Here is a 19,741-nt window from a genome sequence, read left to right on the forward strand (position 1 = left end):
ATGGAGTATTTTGAACAAAAATAAAATGTATTGTGGAAGTAGGAGTCCTGGGAGTGCATTCTGGCGAAGATCAGCAAAGGTAAGAGAATATTTATAATACTAATTCTGAGTTTAGTTGACCCCAGAACTTGGCGGGTATCTGTATAGCTTGCTTTGATGGTTGAGCTATGTACTCAGAATATTGAAAAATGTGCTTTCTCCATAAAGCTATTTTAAAATCTGACACAGCGGTTGCATTAAGGAGAAGTATATCTATAATTCTTTCAATAACTGTTGTAAATTTTACCAGCGTTTATGATGAGTATTTTTGTAAATTGATGCGCTCTTTCACCGGCAGTTTTGGTGGGAATACATTTTCTGAACATCACACGCCAATGTAAAATGGGGTTTTTGGATATAAATATGAACTTTATCGAGCAAAACATACATGTATTGTGTAACATGAAGTCCTATGAGTGCCATCTGATGAAGATCATCAAAGGTTAGTGAATATTTTAGCTGTATCTTTGGTATTTGTGATGCATGTCCTTGCTTGTAAAATGGCTGTGTGGTTTTTCTTGTGAAGTTTATGTCCGAACATAATCTAATTGTATGCTTTCGCTGTAAAGCCTTTTTGAAATCGGACAATATGGTTAGATTAACGAGAAGTTTCTTTAAAATGGTGTAAAAGTGTTGATTGTTTGAGAAAAAAGAAAATTATGAGATTTTTGCTGTTTTGTATTTCGCACCATGCTACACTGCTCAAAAAAATAAAGAGAACACTAAAATAACACATCCTAGATCTGAATGAATGAAATAATCTTATAATACTTTTTTCTTTACATAGTTGAATGTGCTGACAACAAAATCACACAAAAATAATCAATGGAAATCCAATTTATCAACCCATGTAGGTCTGGATTTGGAGTCTCACTCAAAATTAAAGTGGAAAACCACACTACAGGCTGATCCAACTTTGATGTAATGTCCTTAAAACAAGTCAAAATGAGGCTCAGTAGTGTGTGTGGCCTCCACATGCCTGTATGACCTCCCTACAACGCCTGGGCATGCTCCTGATGAGGTGGCGAATGGTCTCCTGAGGGATCTCCTCCCAGACCTGGACTAAAGCATCCGCCAACTCCTGGACAGTCTGTGGTGCAACGTGGCATTGGTGGATGGAGCGAGACATGATGTCCCAGATGTGCTCAATTGGATTCAGGTCTGGGGAACGGGCGGGCCAGTCCATAGCATCAATGCCTTCCTCTTGCAGGAACTGCTGACACACTCCAGCCACATGAGGTCTAGCATTGTCTTGCATTAGGAGGAATCCAGGGCCAACCGCACCAGCATATGGTCTCACAAGGGGTCTGAGGATCTCATCTCGGTACCTAATGGTAGTCAGGCTACCTCTGGCGAGCACATGGAGGGCTGTGCGGCCCCCCAAAGAAATGCCACACAATGACTGACCCACCGCCAAACCGGTCATGCTGGAGGATGTTGCAAGCAGCAGAACGTTCTCCACGGCGTCTCCAGACTCTGTCACGTCTGTCACATGTGCTCAGTGTGAACCTGCTTTCATCTGTGAAGAGCACAGGGCGCCAGTGGCGAATTTGCCAATCTTGGTGTACTCTGGCAAATGCCAAACGTCCTGCACGGTGTTGGGCTGTAAGCACAACCCCCACCTGTGGACGTCGCGCCCTCATACCACCCTCATGTTTCTGATCGTTTGAGCAGACACATGCACATTTGTGGCCTGCTGGAGGTCATTTTGCAGGGCTCTGGCAGTGCTCCTCCTGCTCCTCCTTGCACAAAGGCGGAGGTAGCGGTCCTGCTGCTGGGTTGTTGCCCTCCTACGGCCTCCTCCACGTCTCCTGATGTATTGGCCTGTCTCCTGGTAGCGCCTCCATGCTCTGGACACTACGCTGACAGACACAGCAAACCTTCTTGCCACAGCTCGCATTGATGTGCCATCCTGGATGAGCTGCACTACCTGAGCCACTTGTGTGGGTTGTAGACTCCGTCTCATGCTACCACTAGAGTGAAAGCACCGCCAGCATTCAAATATGACCAAAACATCAGCCAGGAAGCATAAGAACTGAGAAGTGGTCTGTGGTTACCACCTGCAGAACCACTCCTTTATTGGGGGTGTCTTGCTAATTGCCTATAATTTCCACCTGTTGTCTATTCCATTTGCACAACAGCATGTGAAATTTATTGTCAATCAGTGTTGCTTCCTAAGTGGATAGTTTGATTTCACAGAAGTGTGATTGACTTGGAGTTACATTGTGTTGTTTAAGTGTTCCCTTTATTTTTTTGAGCAGTATATTTCACTGGCTGTTGATAGTGTGTACTGCCACCTAGCCCATAGAAGTTAACTGACTTGCCTGGTTAATTTAAAAAATAAAAGACTTGGGGAGTGCAGAGAAGGCTTGTGAGCAGGTGTTAACCCATTTTCAGTTAGCCATTATGTAAATGCCAGCTAAAAAGTACCAGTAACCAGGCCTTGGCCCCAAGTCAGGGCAGGTCCACCGCGGCCATGGCCCAGTGAGACAGAGGGTCCGGTCCGTGGAGACTGAAACAGACAAGTCTGAGCTTTTCTGGTAAAAGAAAATATGGGTTAAGTCTAAGGTGAAAATTCGCTATAGGTGTGACAGCTCCTATACTCTTTACAGGGGAAATGCCCACACTGGAGCACTTGAGTGCTTCATTCGACACTGTTGCTCATTCTGTTTTGATGAAGAATTTATCAAGAGTAGGCCTGGGATATACAGCTTGTTTATGGTTTCAGAATTATTTTAGCGACAGAACTCAGGCCATCTTAATAGATGGGGTTAAATCGGCATTTCTTGAGATTCAAAAAGGTGTTCCTCAGGGTTCGATTTTGGGTCCATTATTGTTCACATTGTATATTAATGACATAGGAAACACTGTTAATACTTGTAACATTCATCTCTATGCAGATGACACAGTTTTGTATTCCTGTGCCACCTCAGTGCAGCAGGCTATTTGTGAACTTCAGCATGACTTTGATTCAATTCAGAAATCACTTACAGATCTTAAATTAGTGTTAAATACATGTAAAACCAAGCTCATGCTGTTCTCTAGGTCATGAAATGTTGACCCTGAGGACCTGCATATTTCGCTATAAATGGAACCCAAATGTAGCTTGTTTCTCAATATAAGTACCTGGGTGTCTGGATTGATGACAAGTTGTCCTTCATAACGCATATTGAAAATCTGACTAAGAAGCTAAGATCCATGCCTTAGTATTAAAAATAGATGAAAGATTGTTCAAACAACGCTTCTCCCTGTATTGGATTTTGGTGATATTGTTAACATGCATGCGGCAACCTCTGTTTTGAAACCCTTGGACGCAGTCTACCATTCAGCAATACGTTTTATCACAGGGGATAATTTTAGGACTCACCATTGTAGTCTGTATAAGAATGTGGGATAGACCTCTCTGTCTGTAAGAAGAGAGCTACATTCTCTTTTATTTATTTACAAAGCAATCTTACAGAAACTCCCTCTATATGTAGCATAATTAAGATAAGAATCAGAAGTTACCAAACCCGTTCACAGGAATGGATAACACTAGAGATCCCTCCAGTCTCCACAGATCTGGGAAAATCTGCATGTTTTTTTTTGCCCTTAATTTGTGGAACAATATACCGAGTTCACTGCAGCTAAATGTACTGGTGCCACTCAGGCAGTTTAAATTATTGATTGAGGACCTCCTATGTAGTTGAATGTGATTGCTTTAATTAAATGTTTATCTTTGTTTATTGTGCTGAATTATATTGTTTTATACATGTGTATGTTTTATTCTGTTTTTATTATAATGTGTACAGGGCTATCTTGTAAAATATATTTTTTAATCTCAATGTGACTCCCTGTTTAAATAAAGGTTAAATACATCATTCAAAAGTCTATCATATTGTATCTCAATGCTGAGGAAGACTCACACAAGTAGGGCAATGTGGGTGAACTCCCTACTACAGCAGAGAACCTTTTAATGTTGAGACTGTTACTAAATTCTGAGCATGGCTAATTCAATGTTATGGTTATAGTTCTGGTGAGAGGCGCAACCAGAGGTGTCAATGGTGTTTCCCTTAGAACTGAGCTGAGAGAGTTTACCGGTAGGCATGTATTACCCGGCCCAGCTGAGGGATGATGGAATGAAGTGTTACCATGGAGACAAGGTGGCACAGCATCACAGACGTCCAAGGACGGGGAAATGTCATCTTCCCAGGCTGCGTTTAGGGAGACACCAGACAAATGGAAATGATCCCGGAGAGTGATGTTCATTAACCTATTCTGTTGGGTGCTAATTTCAATGTGACCTTGAGCTTCTTTTGTGTGGTCCAAGCAGATGTGATTATGTTCTGATGTTGTTAACAAAATTAGAACATTTCCATATACCATCTAATACTGTAAATAATTGTTACATCTGGTTCACCACCCTGTAAACAATTGCACTGAATAGATTGAAAATCATGGTGACATAGTACTGTATGTCACAAGCAACATACCAAAACTAGAAAGATGTGTTCACAGTGGACTCTATGCTATTGCTGAATTGCTGTATGCATAATCCTTGATTGAGAGTGAATAATCCACGACAGGATATAAAATGAGTCAGAGTGAAATAAACCTACATAGACGACCAACAGCATCATAGACTGTGTTTTAGGAGACAGCAAAGTAAAGCAGAGTGAGAGAATACAGAGAAAACCTGGATTCAAACTGCAAAAGTGATGTGATCCCTTGTGCTGTCCTGTCCAGAACCGTCCCTCACATAGGAACGGACATTTTCTTACCTGTCATAGCTAATTACTTGGTTGGTTGGACCAGACTGACTGAACAGCCAATAGACACTGCATCTAGCTTTGACCAGTTTTAAAACTCATATTTCATCTGCCTGACATGCCTTAATGTGATACATATTTCATGCTGTCTGACTTTTAGTTCTGTTTCCTCAAATGACCTTCTGGACTATTTTCAAACATCTGTCCATCCTCTCTGATGTTGATATCCTGACAGATTTGTGACAGAGCCTAAGAGTATTGCCGTTTAACTTTAGCATGTGGCCTACTGTGTGATTTTCCATGATTCAGACCCGCCACACGCTCTCTGATCAACAGTTTGACCTTTGCACAGGAAGTACCTCTTAATGAATGACCTTGATGCTCTAGTATCAAAGTGGACAGACAGCTCAAATTTACAGAGAATTTTAGAAAGAGCCTTCACCATCCCATTCTGAGATCTTCCCAGTCATGTAGAACCACCATTTCCCATAGGCATGTCACTCAGCCACCTGGTTAGCACAGAGATAGTGTATTATTACACTGACACACTGAATATTTTATTGAATATTGTCTATTAGACGCTGTACTTGTCATGTTAGTTTTACTTTGTTCTATCATATTTCTCCTAGACAGTGAATAAAGTTATGAGAGGCCTTCAGATGTGGTTTGTTTATATTCGTTAGACATGAATAGTGCATCAATGTCAGTCAGAATGAAAAACAACACCACGACTACAGTAGCAGTCACAACTACACATAGAGGAAAAGTAGAGCAGAGCAATCTGCCAAGCGCTGTCCTGGGGGAAGAATACAATGTTCTGCATGGATATCATCAATGAAAAAAAACATAATCTACCCCACTATGAATGGGAGCGAAGAAACATGCTGATGACAAACACAACATGTAGTCTGGAGGGAGAGCTCGTATTTTTGGAGGTTGTGCTGCATAGAATGCTGACAGTCAGTGTCAGTGCTTCGGGAGGAAAGGGTCTCTCTTCTCTCTAAGTGCCATGCTAGAATATCAAAAGCAGCACAGATTGTTGTTATCGTATACTAGTAAACAGGAGTCCTTTATCTACCAGCCCAACAAAGGGAGCATCCTTTTCTTGCACAAATGGTCTTCTTCGACACAGACATAAACAACTCATGCGTGGGAGGGCTAGCAGCATTCCGGTAATGCTCTGAAATGTCACCACACCACGGAAGACAGACTGATTGAAATATCAACAAAGGCGTGATGCGCTTCTGTTGATGCACAGAGATGACTGATCTAAGAGAGATCTGTCTATTATTGTGTTATTAGGGCGAAACACACCAAGATATGATATTACCACCGGTTTTTAGTTTGACCAGAGCTGTATTAGTAATAGAACAATAGTGAACCACACCAGCTTGAGCAGATTAACTTCTGAACATTGAACAACGATCAATGAGTTAATAAGTCAATGCTGCCCAATTCCCCCTGACAGCTCCGGAGGCTATATCGTATTTGGCCCCTACCCTGACACTAGACAGATATGAGCCAGTGGTCATGTTCTATTGGAACTTCTATGAAAGTTAATCAGCTGGGCCATGTAGCTGACGATTACCTTATCTGCAGGCTAGACCCCTGGCTAGACCGTTCTCTTTAATGATGGCTTTTAAAATGCAGTACATCTGAGTTTTCTGCCTCACTACAGAAAACACATGGGCTAAATTGATTGAATGTGCGAAGTGATAGAGAAAGGACACCATATAATAAACCTGTCTGTACCAGACACCACCAAGCAGCTACCCAGGGTGAAGCAATGAGTAGAACAGCTGGCAGTTGGCATAACAAAGCCTCTACCATTCAACTTTGCAAGCAGAAAAACTAATACATAAATCAGGGCAAACTGACTCTCCACAGACGTGTAGTTTTATCTCTGGACCTGTGGATGTTGCATGGCCGTGGGAGCCATGGTAATACATTGAATAAAGGTGATTGTGGATGGTCTGACTGTGAGGTATTATCTGGCCTAGTGGCTTCTGGAGTCAGGAGGATCCAGAGAGGTCCTGACAGTTGAGACATAATTACTGCAATGCAGACTGACTCTGAAGGGCACAACACTGGCTGGCCACAACTCAAATTCTCATATTCTGCCTACTCTCCATTTCAGACTGCTTTTGATACAAGTCAGGGATCAGAAGTTAAGTCAATGAAAGGTTGAGGACTCATAGGCAAAATGTTGATTTTGACAACGTATGCTATCCCTAACCTTAACTCTGCGAAAGTACATTCTTGCATTGTCTAAGCACATATATAATTCATAATATTTAAACGCATCTATTATTCAAGAAACTAGCCTGCAACTTTGAGAAACAGGAAAATTGCAATTGTGTGCACCCCATAACATTGATATACTGTTCCTTCATAATTTCCACCCTTGGGACTCTATGGTGACATTCAATCCACCAGTGTTTATGTTTCCTTTGATGCTGTGTTGCCTATTGGGCTAAGTCTCTATACACAAGCCCTTAACTTGGGGAATTGTTTATTGAGTATTCCAGACCCTACATAAATGGAAAGAACTTACCAGAAGCATTAGATACCAAAGCTAATTGAGAGGTCAAAAACCACATGGCTTACAGTATGCTGTCATCAATAAGGCTACACCCAAAGCAGTCAATAACTTATCGCTTGTCTTTACCTACTAGCACTGACTTTGCTGATAAATACTTTATTGAGGGAACATGTACTTGATACGATTGTAATTGTTGTTGTTGTCTCACCTATCTATCTTAAAAGTAAGATGAATTCACTAATCGTAAGTCACTCTGGATAAGAGCATCTGTTAAATGGCTAAAAGGTTAAACTGAAATCTAAATGATTATCACTGTAATTTGTCTTGAATTTTCTCTTCTTGGGGAAATTTCCAGTAAAAAAAACAACAACTCATCCTCTGTCACAGACATCATAGATCACACATTACTGGAGTCAGAGGCTGGTCCCACCTGAGATGGAGGGAGGGGGTAATAGGCCACATCTTGAAGGGCACTCCTGGGGGCTTTCCATAAATCTGTGCCGCCACTCCTCTGTTAGCCACTCTCATTAATAATGAAGGACAGTTAATGCCTGCAGTATGAGAGGCCTCTCAGGAGAGCCACTGGAGGAAGGGAGAAGGAGAAGAGGACAGTGGTCAAGGAGAGAAGTGCAACGCCATAGCCGAAGATGACACAGTTCACTTGGAACCATTGAGGTTGTCACTGAAATACAACTTGCATTGAACGCAAGCCACTTCAGTTGACTTGAAAGGTTTTGAATGTGAGGTACTTTTTCAAAGTAGGCATGTATATTCTGATGGAATAAGCTAAATGAGTTGTTCATGGAAACCAGTGTGAGCATCAAGAACCAAGTCATCCCTGAAACACCCCTGCACTGTATTGACAACCAGAGAAGAGTCATACCTCACAATGTTAGGTACAATACCTCAGATTGATATCCATCGACCTAACAACGAGGTGAACAGGCGGTGTACCAAATATAAAACTCAGTCTCAGAGCCTTTCGTCAATAAAGTCAAAGTTACGACGTAGAAAGTGCAAATACCCTGAAAACGAGTGGAATGCCAGATTCCTGAAGACCACGAGTCAGAGACTGGGCTTGGTGTCTGTGAGTCATCACCCCCCTGCCCTTCCACCACACTACCACTCCAGGCTGAGCTCCCTCCCTGAGGCTAGGGGTTTGAACCAGGCAGCCGCTCTTCTTTCATCCCTCCATCACCTCAGTACACCTGACAGAAGACGCCGGCGCAGGGAGCCCTGCCTCAGTAAACTGACTCACACTAGCGTGGTTTAAAATAACACAGTGGGTCAGCCTTCAGAAACAGAATTGTTTCTCTGCAAACCTCTCTCTTGTGGTAGCGGAGAACTGAGGGCCTAGTGGGAGAGCTAATATCCACGTTTTAGAGACAATATGGGTGCAGACGAATGGAAACAGCAGATACGACTAAAATAGAGGAAAGAGGAGACAACCAGGGGATAAGGCAGTGAGTGAGAGGACGTGAATTCAGACAGAGGCAGCTTCTGTGGAAAGTTAGATTAACAGGGATGTTTGACAAAGGCTTGACAAAAGGGTGAGAGGGACACACAGATCAGACAATGTATAAATTACAATTCATGATCTTGGCATTGCGCATGAGGCAACATGCCGATGACGGATGAGGCATGGCTGGTCGTCTAGAGAGAGTTTAATCTCTATACCTGTACTGTGGAGATCTGCTCAGGCTAAATATAGCTCCACTCCACCACAGGCTAGACCGCAGCATGGCATTAGCATCCATCCACACTGCCTGGCATGCTCAGGAATTGTTGATCCTTGTCTTGATAGGACTAATCTACTTGAATTGAATTACAATTAGGGAAGCGTGAGCGTCTCTCTGGATCATTGTCGTAAATGGTATCGGAAAACAATCTCAATTCGAATTTTTGTTAGTCTGTGCGAGTGTAACTACTTGGAAAAAACAGATCATCATATTTGAATTCCTTAAACACTTTTTAAAATTGAATACCCTTTTCCAAACTGGGATGACTGTAGACCCAGCAGCGGGGCCAGAGGCAAACAATCACTCCTTTCCTCCAAATGATTGGAGTGCAGCAGGGAGGGTAGCTGTGCAAACAGTCTTTTATTTCCCCCAGCGGCACCTGTCTGCAGCCCTAGGGAGCTCTATTCAATGAGAGGAGAGCTACTGTTGAACCAATACCACAGACTCCCTTTCTCCTGCCATATGAGCACTAACATGAAGTTCATAGAATCATATCAAATTGGGTGTCAAATGAAAGCTAAGGGTCTATATTTGGGGGAAAATAAATAAATACATTTTTCAACCATTTTCCATTTAAAAAATGTGGCATAAGTAAAGGCTTTGATTTCTGGATAATCAGATGGAAAATGGGTCTTAGAAAACATTTACCAGAAAAAGTGTAAAAAGGTATCATAAATACATCAAAATACAATGATGTTGACGTAAAGACCCCTAATATCAACACTAATATTTCATTTTGGAGAAATAGTTAACCTTCTGTAAGAAATTAACATTGCCTTGTGCCTTGTAAAACCCACATATCTTTGAGATATGCAAGTGGAGTATGCAAGTGGAGTATGCAAGTGGAAGGGAGGACAGTAGCAGGTGACCCAACTGTGGTTTGTGACTACTATGATTTACCATCGTATCCAATTCAATTGAAGTAATTCCGTTACAGATTTTTTTTAAATGTACAAATCACACTTCACATTGTCTTTTGACTGTCAAAAGTGCAATTGATTTGTCTACTAACAATGCATTTAATTTCATTTGAATCAATTTTTAGCTCTTAAATTAAACCACCTGTTTTGTTTTGGCAGAGGGTTGAGAGGTAGCGCAGCTGGGTCCTTTTGTACTCGTCAGATGCTCTGTGCAGTCAGAACAGTCACCCCCAAGAGACACACATTTCCCTGTTACACGGTTAACCCTTTTCACTACACATCTGCTCACGTCTAGGTTCAGGTCTGGGACATCGTGGCCAAAAATACAGCATTCTGTATATCTAACAAATAAGAATTACTACTCATCAGTTTACCATCACTCAATCAGCCATTATTTCTGTTAAGACCATATCACTAGTTCAGGTCTAAGCATGTGTTCATTTTCTACTGTGATAGTATGGTGTACATTCATGAAATACATCATGCTAAAACATTAGAAGGACCAGTGTTGCAGATTAAATTAGCTGACAAAGATGCAAAGTAGAGGTTGACCGATTAATCAGAATGGCCGATTAATTGGGGCCGATTTCAAGTTTTCATATCAATCGGTAATCGGTATTTTTGGACACAGATTTGCCGATTTTTTACACCTTTATTTAACTAGGCAAGTCAGTTAAGAACACATTCTTATTTTCAACGACGACCTAGGAACGGTGGGTTAACTGCCTTGTTCAGGGGCAGAATGACAGATTTTTACCTTGTCAGCTCGGGGATTCAATCTTGCAACCTTACGGTTAACTAGTCCAACGCTCTAACCACCTGCTTTACATTGCACTCCATGAGGAGCCTGCCTGTTACGCGAATGCAGTAAGAAGCCAAGGTAAGTTGCTAGCTAGCATTAAACTTATCTTATAAAAAACAATCAATCAATCATAATCACTAGTTAACTACACATGGTTGATTATTTTACTAGTTTATCTAGCCTGTCCTGCGTTGCATATAATCGATGCGGTGCGCATTCGCGAAAAAGGACTGTCATTGCTCCAACGTGTACCTAACCATAAACATCAATGTCTTTCTTAAAATCAATACACAAGTATATATTTTTAAACCTGCATATTTAGCTAAAAGAAATCCAGGTTAGCAGGCAATATTAACCAGGTGAAATTGTGTCACTTCTCTTGCGTTCATTGCACGCAGAGTCAGGGTATATGCAACAGTTTGGGCCGCCTGGCTCGTTGTGAACTAATTTGCAGAATTTTACGTAATTATGACATAACATTGAAGGTTGTGCAATGTAACAGGAATATTTAGACTTAGGGATACCACCCATTAGATAAAATACGGAACGGTTCCGTATTTCACTGAAAGAAAAAACGTTTTGTTTTCAAGATGATAGTTTCCGGATTCGACCATATTAATGACCTAAGGCTCGTATTTCTGTGTGTTTATTGTATTATAATTAAGTCTATGATTTGATAGAGCAGTCTGACTGAGCGGTGGTAGGCACCAGCAGGCTCGTAAGCATTCATTCAAACAGCACTTTCGTGCGTTTTGCCAGCAGCTTTTCACATTGCTTCAAGCATTGCGCTGTTCATGACTTCAAGCCTATCAACTCCCAAGATTAGGCTGGTGTAACCGATGTGAAATGGCTAGCTAGTTAGCGGGGTGCGCGCTAATCGCGTTTCAAACGTCACTCACTCTGAGACTTGGAGTAGTTGTTCCCCTTGCTCTGCATGGGTAACGCTGCTTCGAGGGTGGCTGTTGTCGATGTGTTCCTGGTCCAAGCCCAGGTAGGAGCGAGGAGATAGACGGAAGCTATACTGTTACACTGGCAATACTAAAGTGCCTATAAGAGCATCCAATAGTCAAAGGTATATGAAATACAAATCGTATAGAGAGAAATAGTCCTATAATTCCTATAATAACTACAACCTAAAACTTCTTACCTGGGAATATTGAAGACTCATGTTAAAAGGAACCACCAGCTTTCATATGTTCTCATGTTCTGAGCAAGGCACTTAAACGTTAGCTTTCTTACATGGCACATATTGCACTTTTACTTTCTTCTCCAACACTTTGTTTTTGCATTATTTTAACCAAATTGAACATGTTTCATTATTTATTTGAGGCTAAATAGATTTTATTGATGTATTATATTAAGTTAAAATAAGTGTTCATTCAGTATTGTTGTAATTGTCATTATCACAAAAAAAATAATTAAAAAGTGAAAAATAAATCGCCCGATTGATCGGTAGCGGCTTTTTTTTTTGGTCCTCCAATAATCGGTATCGGTATTGAAAAATCATAGTCGGTCGACCTCTAATGCAAAGAGTGCATTTTGCTTTGTGATTAAGTCCTCTCTGCTCCCACTCTGCTATTATAGCCAGTGGGGCATGCAGCGCAGGCAGAGGGCACTCTCTCTCCCAGTCCCTCCTGCTGCTGCCTCTGAAGACAAAGACTGAAAGGCGGAGACAGAGGGTGGAGGCCAGGGGGGAGGCAGGTGGAGAGGGGACAGGAGGGGAGCAGTGTGTGTGTCAGCCTCTCTTAAAAGGAAGACAACAGGCCTCCATTGGCTGGTTGTGTCTATCTCAGACATTGCCAGACACACATCAACCAATTAGGGCTTCTGAGTGGCGCAGTGGTCTAAAGCACTGCATCTCAGTGCAAGAGGCGTCACTACAGACCCTGGTTCGATCCCGGGCTATATCACAACCGACTATGATCGGGAGTCCCATAAGGTGGCGTGCAATTGGCCCAGCGTCATCTGGGTTAGGGGAGGGTTTGGCCGGGGTAGGCCGTCATTGTAAAATAAGAATTTGTTCTTAACTGACTTGCCCAGTTAAATAAAAGTCAAATAAAAAAATATATATATAATAATCAATGGCAACAGGGAGAGAGAGAGAGGAACATCATGTATCACCTGGCCTGGTCTCTGGCAGCCGGTAGTGGCAGCCTGACGGGCTGGTGGGGTTGTGGGGTGTATGTGTGGGTTGGTGAGTAAGATGGAATAAATAAATACTATTAGCCCATCCAGGCTCATGGCTGGCACACATGCACACACACAAAAGCACAGACCCACACAAAGCAACTGGATTCCATTCATCAATCCACCCAGTGGAAAACAAATTACACTCTGGTGGAAAACTGCCAGATGGGATTACAGAATTAGATGTATATGAATTAATCATTCAATGGGAGATTTTTAACTCTGAAAACAATAACAAACTCGCCTTTGTGCTGTGCAGAAACAAGACACACATCTCTTAGAACTCTCTCACTCTCTGCCTCTTTCAGTTTTCATAAAAGGATTTGTTCAACTGTGAGCAGTGGCACACCTGAGAGAAAGAGAGCTTTGTCACTGAATTTCAACTCCAAGATGAAAGACAGTGAGAGGGAGAGAGATATCCACAGAGAGCGAACAGACACGATTCCTTTACCGCAGCTCAAGTAGCCCTCTTTACAGGCTGGCTCCTAGCAACATTTGCACAATCATGACAGGGTCTTATTTCTCACTGAGAGCTAGACACTCATTTCGAGAAGTGCAGAGGTGCCTAGTCTTAGTAGACTGCTAGAGATCCAAAACCTATTCCACAGTAGTAGTAAACACAAGCCTGGAAAGCACATCCTGCTACCTTAGTCTGAGTGTTCCAGTGGAGAAAACATTTTCTTCTCCACCATATCAATCAGGCAAAGCACAGAACCCCAACAACAAAGCTTGAAGTAGCAATCAAATCAAATTCTTCTCCCTTGCTACTTCCAATAGCTATGATTTTCAAGAGAAGCATATGAAATGTCTATTTCAAACCTTTCATATCTTTTCAGTTATGAAAATGAAGAGGTAGAATGTGCTGTAACCAAATGCAGGGTACAAGTTCTGTCTCCATTCTGTGTGACAGAAGAAAATATGAGGATAATTTCTATTCATGTCACATCTCTGTGAACATGTTGGATCCTATCAGGTCCTGTGCTTCTCACAGACAGAGCCATTCACCACGAGTCACAGACTTCTGTCAGCTGGACAGAGTTACAGCATGGACACAGAGCCTGGTGAGGGATGACAACGTGAATTAAGTTGCCCTCTTGAATGAACCTGTTGAATGAAATTCAATGGAGCTTCAAACCAGTCCATATGTTCAGTCTACCAGTCATGACCGTGGCTAGAGCAACAGCAGTTCCTCTGACCTGGCCAGAGTCATGGCACACGCACACAATGAGTATTCGAACATCAGAGCAGCGATGAAATCAGTCCTGCTGATGCTGGAACTGTAATGCAATGTCTGCACTTAACACACAGTGGTGAAAATATCCCCCAGACTCACAAAGAGGAGGGCAGCTGCTACATGCATCTCCGAATACCGCCATCCATTTCCATCCCAGCAACATGCACTGAACCAGATCCTGAGGTATAATATGTGACCAGTCACACAGTAATCCAGCCCTGCTAGCTGTTTGTCTCTGTGAGTGTAGTGGTACCAGCACATCCCTGGGTTCCCTCACTAGTCGGCAGAGGCACAGGGCTCCAGAGGAGAGAACCAAACAAAGGATGGATTCTCTCATCTCATGCAGTGGAAAGCCCTGAAGCCCAAAGACCAGCCGGAGCAGAGAGAAGAGAAGGAAGAGAGGATGAGGGGAGAGGATGAGGGGAGAGGTAGGGCAGGGGTTGGTATGGGTACTGTCACTATGACATCTCTTGCTGGTACAGTCTGCCAACACACATTCACCAGTTCAATCGAGTACAGGCTTAACTTAATGAACAACAAAGACAGAATGCAATATGACATTTTATCAAATAGTTTGGGGGAAGGCCTTGTCTCTGAGGGATAATTCTCTGAGCCAAATGATGTGAAGGCAGGAAGCCCTATGTGGGGCTGCTAGCATCAAAACCCTCGCCACTGGGGGAAAGGAGTTCCAATGACGGGCCTTAAGGTTATTATTGCTGGTGTTGGCATGTATGGTTGTCTGAAAAACAGCGAGTGAGAGAACAAGGGTACGTTGACATGCACTATAAATACATCCCAAGATTTATGCCCATTGGTTGAGAGAGGAAGGAGATAATTGCAAGAGTGAGCCCATAGGTTAAACGGTAAGCATTAGGAATGTGCATTATTGTGCCGTGCTTATAGGCTATAAGGTGAATCGGCAAATGGCATTCCGTACATGGCTTATAGGAAAGAGGAGAAGAAACAAGACGCTATGCTGTGGATACATTTGTATTCATTCCCACTATGCCTGTAGAATAGGAAATGAAGTGAATTTTGTTATGCTTACTGGATGAAGTTAAACGATCACTTTGACTAGCCTTCCTGATTGAACGTTCGTAAACTATATAACTAAATCCTCTGCCTGGACATACTCAGACAGGGACACTAACAGGCATACAGCACTAACATGCACACACGCAGGATAATATACTGCGTGAATAGACTAAAAAGCCCTGACACAAAGAATACTTGGCCATTGTTTGAACCATTTATCGAATCATAAAAATAAATCTAATCCCATTGTAGCTGAAGTGTTGAGTGTAAGATAACATTTAAACTATAATTGTGTTTGAGATCAGAAGTGATTCAAAGCCTGTTTCAGGTCAGCTTTTGGAGCTCAGATCTGGTAAGATACCTTCCTTGAGGCAGTGCATTCTACAGAAGATGAAGATAGAAGATAATCATCTACATTTGTACAGTATATCTTCGGTGCAGATCATCAACAGCCCTGATTCATTACACAGTTTATCCCCAGGAGTGGAGGCTACTCTGGCTCTCCCATTCCCCTCAGAGGCTTCCAGTGCACCGTGTTAAGTCATTTATGATGCCACTGGAGCATATAAACATCACCAACAAGCTGTGCAATCTGTTAGCCCTGCCATAGCCACAGGCTATCTCTTTTTACACTGCACCGAGGCATACGTGGAGCTCTATATGCCCTCTCCCCTTCTCTCCATAGGTCATCATAGTGGTCATAGTGGTATGTGCCATTGGCCTGTATAGAGCAGGGGAGGTTTAGGTTTAGTATTCATAGTCCCAGCTGGAGCATCACCTCAGGCACTTCTCAGATTTCTCTCTAACACAATACAGCTCAGACAGTACAATAGGAGGGCACGGCAGACAGTTATTGATACACTGACAGACTGCTCGCCTGCTGTCTGTCCAGCCCACACAAACACACACAAAGGACTAGGCAGAGGACGCTCAGCCACCCACCCAAAAGCTCACAAACACTCACCCACAGTGGTACCAGGCCTGCCTATGAGTGTCAATTGCATCTGTCTTTTATGTGTGTGTGAATTTGGAACAGACTAGCTGAGCAGCTTGTCTACCACACTAAGTACCATAATGAATTCCGGAAATCCAATGCAGGTCTGTAAGAGTTTAAGTTTACTACAACACTTCAGTGAAATATCAGAGCTTTGGAACTGTGACGAATCCCATCCAAAGACAGCCGTAAAAAAAGACTGCCTCTTAACCCTGGAAGGATGCATCAAAGATTTCATTATGAACCAGACATGAGTGATGATGGCAAGTGGCTTATTTCCTAGATAAAACACATGAAAGGGATCCAGAGAGCTGGGATGATCTTCTCTTAGTATGCTGCTGTACTGGCACTCCATGTGATGTAATCATTAAGCGCGGAAGGCACACAGCGTGAAGCTAGCCAATCGGAGCACTGCTGCGTCGTGACGCTGGCAAACAGTGGCGACGTACTCCAGAGGTAACTCCTCATAAAATATTTAGGCCTAGCACACATTTTAATATTTAATAGGCAGCATAGCAACAGTGTGGCAGGCAGCATGATCTCTAAACACAGTGTCTGAAGGGCTGGGCGGCTGCTCCATCATCGCAGGCTGACACATGACTATCTGGCAGAGCACTGCATGCGGCTCCTGAGGACCTGACAGGAGGAGCATGTGAGCATACGGTGAGAAAGAGAGAGCAGTCTGTTTCAGCACTGCAGCACAGGCAGTATGGGAGTACACTGTATAACCAGCTTCTCAGGCTCCATCTCAATGTGCTTCAATGTATAGCTAGAGAACTTCTGATATCTCTAGGAGTGATGAGTATAATTTTGGTCTTAATCTGTTGTCTAGTATTGTATTTTTTCTAACTAGGGTCGTCTACTTTAAGTGCTGTCTGTCTTTCCAGTAGCCTACAGTGTGTTACCTGTTGACTACTCATAACTTGCATCTGATTTTTTACACATCAACCAGGATTAAGGGGCAAGAAAATGTGTTGTTTTCGTAATCAGTTGCTGTATTGGAGGGGGAGTGGTTTCTCCTCCCCTAGGCAATCAGCGATCAGTACCAGGAGGTGTGCTCTTCACCTCTGCTAGGCTATTAGCCATTAGTGTTAGTACTCACGTTTTCTCGTCACTGAAACAAAGACTGTTCTGGAGGGTTATTCGAGGAAGGAAAGAGAGGAAGGCTCAACACCACTCTCTCACTTGAGTATCTTACCTAGTTATTTACAGATTATCAAATGTTGCTCTCGTGTACCTTTATCAACTATGTGTGTGTTTTCTATACTTGTTTGCTCCTCTCCCTATAGACTTTACAGACGCTCCCCACCCCTTGGCTGCAACCCTTCTAATTTAGTGAACACTGCACGCAAAACGCATGTGGAATTTCTGGTCTCCGGCAGCGTTTAGAACTCCCAATCTTTGGTCAAGAACATCATGTTCATCTCAGCCTATGTCGCTAGACTTTTTGGGCCCTGACAGAGAAATGGATCACCCCAGAAAACACTGCTGCTTCAGCTGCTCTCTCTTCATCTGACTATGTGCTTTCTCATAGTCCAAGAGCATCTGGTCGTCGCAGTGGTGGCACAGGGATACTAATTTCTCCTAAGTGGATATTTCCCCTTTTCTCCCTCACTCACCTGTCCATCTCCTCATTTGAATTCCATGTTGTCACTGTCAATTGTCAACTCAAGCTTAACATTGTCATATATCACCCACCAGGTGCCCTTAGAGAGTTCCTCAATGAGTTTGACACCTTGACAAACTAATTTCCTGACGATAGTTTACAAGTATTCGTACTTGGCAACTTCAACCTCCTGACGTCCGCCTTCAATTAATTTCTTTCTACCTCTTTCTTTCCCCTCCTTAAAACCTCTTGGGGCTAGGGGGCAGTATTGAGAATTTTGAAAAAAATATGTGCCCATTTTTAACTGCCTCCTACACCAACTCAGAAGCTAGAATATGCATATTATTGTTCAGGTTTGGATAGAAAACCTCTGAATTTTCTAAAACTGTTTGAATGGTGTCTGTAAGTATAACAGAACTCATATGGCAGTCAAAACCCTGAGACAAATTCTGACAGGAAGTGGATACCTGATGTGTTGAATTACCTTTAAGCCTATGCCATTGAAACACACAGGGGCTTATTGATTTTTGAGCACTTCCTATGGCTTCCACTAGATGTCACCAGTCTTTAGAAAGTGTTTTGAGTCTTATACTGTGAGAACTGAACGAACAAGAGCCTTGGAACGGTGGTGGACGATTAGGCTCTGGCGCGCGAGTTCATGTTTGGTACTCTCGTTCCAAAACGTTTTAAAAGAGAATGCAAACGTCCGCCTTGAATATTATTCATGTTCTGGTTAAAAAAGGCACTAATGATTTATGCTATACAACGTTTAACATGTTTGAACGAACGTAAATATTTTTTTCCCCCTCGTTCATGACGAGAAGTCCGGCTGGCATAGATCATGTGCTAACAACACGGAGCTTTTTGGACATAAATTATGAGCTTTTTCGAACAAAACTACATTTGTTATGGACCTGGAAGTGACATCTGATGAATATAATCAAAGGTAATGGATTATTTACATAGTATTTTCGATTTTAGATCTCTCCAACATGGCGGTTAGTCTATCGCAAAGCGTATTTTTCTGGGCGCAGTGCTCAGATTATTGCAAAGTGTGATTTCCCAGTAAGGTTATTTTTAAATCTGGCAATCCGGTTGCGTTCAAGAGATGTAAATGTATAATTCTTTGAATGACAATATAATATTTTACCAATGTTTTCGAATAGTAATTATTTAATTTGTTGTGCTGCTTGACTGGCGGTTATTGGAGGGAAACGATTTCCTCAACATCAACGCCATAGTAAAACGCTGTTTTTGGATATAAATATGAACTTGATAGAACAAAAAATGCATGCATTGTCTAACATAATGTCCTTGGAGTGTCATCTGATGGAGATTGTCAAAGGTTAGTGCATTATTTTAGCTGGTTTTCTGCTTCTGGTGACGCCTGTCTTTGAATTGACAAAACATTACACACAGCTATTGTCAATGTACTCTCCTAACATAATCTAACTTTATGCTTTTGCCGTAAAGCCTTTTTGAAATCGGACAACGTGGTTAGATTAAGGAGATGTTTATCTTTCAAAGGGCGTAAGATAGTTGTATGTTTGAGAAATTTGAATTATGACATTTAATTGTTTTCAAATTTGGTGGTCTTGATATTTCACCTGTTGTTGATTGGGTGTACCACGGGTGGGACGCTTGCGTCCCACATAGCCCATAGAGGTTAACTGTTTTGACCCCACCCTTTCCCAGTCCCCTCCCACTCACAAGGCAGGAAATACATTTGACCTCAACTTTACTAGGGGCTGTAATCCCCCCCCCCAGGTCTCTGATCACTACTTGGTTTCCTTTTGTCTCCCCCTCCTCCAACCCTAACCACTCAGCCACTACCCAGATGGTCATGTGTCATCGCAATCTTCCCTCTCTCTCCCACGACTCTCTCTTTCTTCTAT

At 42.4% G+C, this 19,741-nt stretch overlaps 1 protein-coding gene across 3 annotated transcripts in view; it reads right to left on the reverse strand.

The window, feature by feature from the left end:
- Nucleotides 1-19,741, reverse strand: part of LOC106573489 (FERM domain-containing protein 5) — a 122,386-nt gene that overhangs the window by 78,997 nt on the left and 23,648 nt on the right. The gene's annotated exons all lie outside the window — the stretch shown is intronic.

Source organism: Salmo salar, chromosome ssa16 (assembly GCF_905237065.1).
Source record: "Salmo salar chromosome ssa16, Ssal_v3.1, whole genome shotgun sequence".
Classification (NCBI taxonomy): domain Eukaryota; kingdom Metazoa; phylum Chordata; class Actinopteri; order Salmoniformes; family Salmonidae; genus Salmo; species Salmo salar.